A 6,000-nucleotide genomic window follows, 5' to 3' on the forward strand; every position below is an offset into this window, starting at 1 on the left:
AAACTTAGCACAAGCAGCAACCAAACACAGATCACTTTGTAGCTCCTACAAGGTGGCCCTAAGCCAAGAACAAATGACAGCTGACCTAGGTCTGCACCAGAACCCCTCTCAAGAGGCTATAGAACCAATACACCTAAAGGGCGGACTCAGTTGGCACCAAAGCCCCACTAAAATGACTCCTGCTCTGTGGGGTCAGCCCTCACACAACAGCTTCTCTGGTGTAGTCATAGCCAGTCCTCACAGTCAATCAGCCTAAGGGTCAATCCCACCCACTGACGTGTCAACAGCAATCAAGGCTTAACTGCAAGAGAAGGGTACACACAATCCACACAAGGAACACTCCTAGAGCACATGGCTCAGGTGAACAGAGAGGGTGCACCACTGGGCCTCACAGGACATCTACTACACAAGGCCACTCTGCCAAGACTGGGAGATGTAACAGATCTTCCTAATACATAGAAACAAACACAGGGAGGCAGCCAAAATGGGGAGACAAAAAAACACGTCCCAAATGAAAGAACAGGACAAAACTCCAGAAAAAGAACTAAACAAAATGAAGGCAAGCAATCTACCAGATACAGAGTTCAAAACACTTATAAGGGTTCTCAATGAACTCTAAGGGAAGAACAGATTAACTCAGTGAGAACCTCAACAAAGAGATAGAAACCATAAAAAAAGAACCAGTCAGAAATGAAGAATACAATAACAAATGAAGACTATATTAGAGGGAATCAACAGATTAGATGAAGCAGAGGATCAAATCAGTGATCTGGAAGACAAAGTAACAAAAAAACACTCAATCAGAAGAGCAAAAAGAAAAATGAATCCAAAAAAAATGAGGATAGTTCAAGGGACCTCTTGGACAAGATCAAGCATACCAACATTCACATCATAGGGGTAACCAAAAGGAAAAGAGGGAGAACAAGGGATTGAAACTTAGTTAAAGAAATAATGATGAAAAACTTCCCTAACCTGGCAAAGGAAAGAGACATACAAACCCAGCAAGCACAGAGTCCAAAACAAGATGAACCCAAAAAGGCCCATACTTAGACACATCATAATTAAAATTCCAAAGGGTTATAGACAAAGAGAAAATCTTAAAAGCAGCAAGACTAAAGCTGTTAGTTATATACATGGGAGCTTCCATTAGACTATCAACTGATTTTTCAACAGAAACTTTGCAGACCAGAAGGAAGGGGCACAAAATATTTGAAGTGATGAAAAGCAAAAACCTGCAACCATGATCACACATCCAGCAAAGCTATCATTTAGAATCAAAAGAGCTTCCCAGACAAGGAAAAGCTAAAGGAGTTCATCACAACTAAATCAAGATTATAAAAAATATTAAAGGGACTTGTTTAAGTAGGAAAGTAAAGATAAAAATATGAATAAGAAAATATACTTGTAGGAAAAAAAAAATTATCACTGACAAAGGCAAACACTTAGGAAAAGCAGTGGATCAACCAACTATAAAGCTAGTACAAAAGTTAAAAGGCAAAAGGAGGAAGATCACGTGTAATTGCAACAATAAATTAAGGGATACACAAAAGTAAGGGATACATGCACAAAAATTAAGGGATACATGCACAAAAGACATAAAAATAATAATAACATAAGCATGGAGTGAGTAAAAATTGTAGTAATTTTACAATGTGTTTGAACTTAAGCAAACATCAACTTAAAATAGAGTGCCATAAATATAGCTTGGTATACATGAAGCACATGGTAACCACAAACCCAAACTCTACAAGATATATACAAGAAATAAACAGAAAGAAATCCACACACAACACTATATAAAGTCATCAACCTACAAGAGAAAAGAGCAAGAGAATGAGAAAGAAACAGAGAACTACAAAAACAATCAGAACACAATTAATAAAATGGCAATAATTACATACCTATTAATAATTACTTTAAATGTAAGTGGACTAAATGTTCCAGTCAAAAGACACAGTGTGATGAATGGACTAAAAAACAAGACCTGTACATATGCTATCCACAAGAGACCCACTTCAGATTGAAAGACACACACAGACTAAAAGTAAAGGGATAGAAAAGATATTTCATGCAAAAGTAAACAAACAAAAAATCTGCAGTACCTATAGTTATATCAAACAAAATAGACTTTAAAACAAGGGCTGTAACAAGAGACAAACAAAGGCATTTCATAATGCAAGGGGATCAATCCAACAAGAGGCTATATCTCTCATAAATATCTACACACCCAATGTAGGAACACCTAAATATATAAAGCACATAGTGACACACATGAAGGAAGAGATGAACAGTAATAGTCATAGTAGGGGACTTTAATACCCCACTGACATGAATGGACAGATCATCCAGACAGAAAATCAACAAGAAACTGTAGCCTTAAATGACACATTAGACAAAATGGACTTAATTGATATTTTTAGGACATTTCACCCCAAAGCAGCAGAATATATATTCTTTCAAGTGCACATGGAACATTTCCCAAGACAGACCACATGTCAGGCCACAAAACAAGTCTCAAGAAATTTAAGAAGATTGAAATCATATCAAGCATCTTCTCCAAACACAGGTATGAAACTAGAAATCAATTACAAGAAAACTGAAAAACACACAAACACATGGAGACTAAATAACATGAATGGGTTAACAATGAGATCAAGGGAGAAATCAAAAGATACCTGGAGACAAATGAAGATGAAAACATAATGACCCAAAATCTATAGGACACAGCCAAAGCAGTTATAAAGGAGAAATTAATAGCAATACAGGCCTACCTCAAGAAACAAGAAAAATCTCAAATAAACAATCCAATCTTACACCTAAAGGAACTAGAAAAAAAAAGAATAAATAAAGTTCACAGTGAGTAAGAGAAAGGAAATATTAAAGATCAGAGTTGAAATAAAGAAAATAGAGTCTAAAAACAAAATAGAAAAGATCAATGAAATCAAGAGCTGATTTTTTTAAAAGATAAACAAAATTGATAAACCTTTAGCCAGACTCATGAAGGGAAAAGGAGAAAGGCCCCAAATACAATCATAAATGAAAGAGGAGAAGTGAGAGCCAACACCACAAAATATAAATAATAAGGTAATACTACAAACAATTATATGCCAACAAATTGGACAACCTGGAAGAAATGGATAAATTCCTAGAAACACCATTTTCCAAAGCGGACTCAGGAAAAAATAGAAAATCTTAACAGACTGATAACTACTAACAAAATTGAATCAATAATCAAAATGCTCTCAACAAACAAAAGCACAAGACCAGATGGCTTCACAGGTGATTTTTTTCAAACATTAAAAGAAGAATTAATACCTATCCTTCTCAAACTGTTTCAAAACATTGAAGAGGAAGGAAGGCTCCCATACTTATTATACAAGGCCAACATTACCCTGATGCCAAAACCAAACAGACTCCAAAAAAAGAAAATTATAGGCCAATATCCCTGATGAACATCAATGCAAAAATCCTCAACAAAATATTAACAAATCAAGGGCCGGCCGAGTGGCGCGATGGTTAAGAACTCGCTTGGGACACCAGAGGGCCCCGGTTCGGATCCCACATATGAGGGCCAGTGACACTGCCCTCCACAGCTAAGATGCTGAACGACAGCTCAACCTGGAGCTGGGCTGCCGTGAGTTGCCGGCGACGGCGTGGGCTGCAGTCCCTGTGGCAGTGGGTTGCCATGGGCTACCGTCTGTAGCCAGCAGCCAGCGTGAGCGGCCAGCAGCCGCAGTGAGCGGCCGTCCAGAAGCCGGCGACTGATCTGCCTCGCCAGAGAAGAGCGCAATGATGGTGCCAACTTGGGCCAGTGAAGCAACGCCCTCCACAACTAGACTGAAGAACAAAACGACAGCAACTTGTCTGTTCCCCTTCCCCCAATTCCCCAGCACTGTTCCCATCCCCCCAATTCCCCAATAAAAATCTTAAAAAAAAAAAAATTTTAACAAATCAAATTCAGCAGTACATTAAGAAGACCGTACACCATGATCAAGTAGGATTTATTCCTGGGATGCAAGGCTGGTTCAATGTCCACAAATCAGATAACATGATACACCACGTAAACAAAATGAAAAGTAAAAATCATATGATCATATCAACAGATGCATAAAAAGCATTTGACAAAATCCAACATCCATTTATAATAAAAACTCTCAGCAAAATTGGAATAGAAGGAATATACCTCAACATAATAAAGACCATATATGACAAACCCACAGCTAGCATTGTATTCAATGGTGAAACGCTGAGAGCGTTTTCTTTAAGATCAGGAAAAAGACAAAGATGTCCACTTTCACCACTTTTATTCAACACAGTGTTGGAAGTCCTAGCCACAGCAATCAAACAAGAGAAATAAAAGGCATCCAAATTGGAAAAGAAAAAGTATAACTGTCATTATTTGCAGATGACATGATACTGTATATAGAAAACCCTAAAGAATCCACCAAAAAAACTATTAGAAATAATAAATGAATTGAGTAAAGTAGCAGGATACAAAATTAATATTCAGAAATTGGTTGCATTTTTATACACCAATAATGAACTATCAGAGGGAGAAATTAAGAAAACAATCCCATTTACAATTGTATCAAAAAGAATGCAATACCTAGGAATAAAAGTTTAATCAAGGAGGTAAAAGATCTGTACTTGGAAAACTATAAGACACTAAAAGAAACTGAAGAGGATACAAATAAATGGAAGGATATACTGTATGCATGAATAGAATTAACATAGTTAAAAATGTCCATAACTACTCAAAGCAATGCAAACCCTATCAAAATATCAATGGCATTTTTCACAGAACTAGAACAACGAATCCTAAAATTATATGGAACCACAAATGACCCCAAATTACCAAAACAATCTTGAGAAAGAAAAACAAAGTTGGAGATATCACACTACTGATATCAAATTATATTATAAGGCTATGGTAATCAAAACAGCATGATACTGGCATAAAAGCAGACACATAGATCAATGAAACAGAATAGGGAGCCTAGAAATTAAACCCACCCTTATATATGGTCATTTAATGTATGACAAAGGAAGCAAGAATTTACAATGGCGTAAAGACAGTCTCTTCCATAAACAGTGTTGGGAAAACTGGACAGATAACACACAAAAGAATGAAACTGGATCACTTTCAGGCACCATCTTATTGTCGAGAATTATATTAGTTCCTTGCAACATCATCTTTCCTTTCTTAGAGAAAACACCAAATTCTACTTTCGACTCTCATTTTATGAATTTATTAATATTTCTTCTAAATACACCATTGTGTACTTTCTCTTTGTCTTGCTATTTTTTACTTGCTTCCTAATTATATATTTTTAAGAGGACTGTTTCCTGTTAAACTTATTTGTGTAATATGGGAAAAAATTAAAATTATGACATCAAAAGTGATAGCTTTTTCCCCCTGCAAGGCTTTATTGTCGTGTGTTTCAGAGACAGTTGGATTGAAGGGCAATAAACTTAAGGTCCTATGGGAATTTACAGTAAAGTTGGTGCCAATAGTTTTCTTAAGAAGTCTTAAGTCCAAAAAAACCTCAAATGTTAAGATCGTCCATTCATTTCTGAAATAAATTAGCTCTTGTTCTTTCTTACTTTTTCATCTCTATCTTGTCCTATCATTAGGTCTACAGGGAACCTTAAAATAAAAACACTGATTTCAAATAAGAACCCTGTGTCTCCCTATCAGTGTAACATTCTTTTTTAATCTGAAGCCTTCATGTTGAATTATATTATAAATTCAGCTTACCAGTCCTTGTTGGAGGTACCTTTAGTTGACATGCTGTTACATGGTGTTACCTCTTGCAATGGTAAAATTCATCACTTAGGATCATTCTGTTTTCTTTCCCCCTCTTAAACTCCTGTAACATCAAGTCTCACTATGCCCCAAATACCATTTGCAGAAACACATTATAAAGTCATAAGCTCTCCCAGCCCCACCCCTCCACTCATATCTATCTCCCTCTCGCCCGTGTCTCTCTCTCTCTCTCT

The sequence above is a fragment of the Hipposideros armiger genome, unplaced genomic scaffold, assembly GCF_001890085.2.
Source record: "Hipposideros armiger isolate ML-2016 unplaced genomic scaffold, ASM189008v1 scaffold_92, whole genome shotgun sequence".
NCBI lineage: Eukaryota > Metazoa > Chordata > Mammalia > Chiroptera > Hipposideridae > Hipposideros > Hipposideros armiger.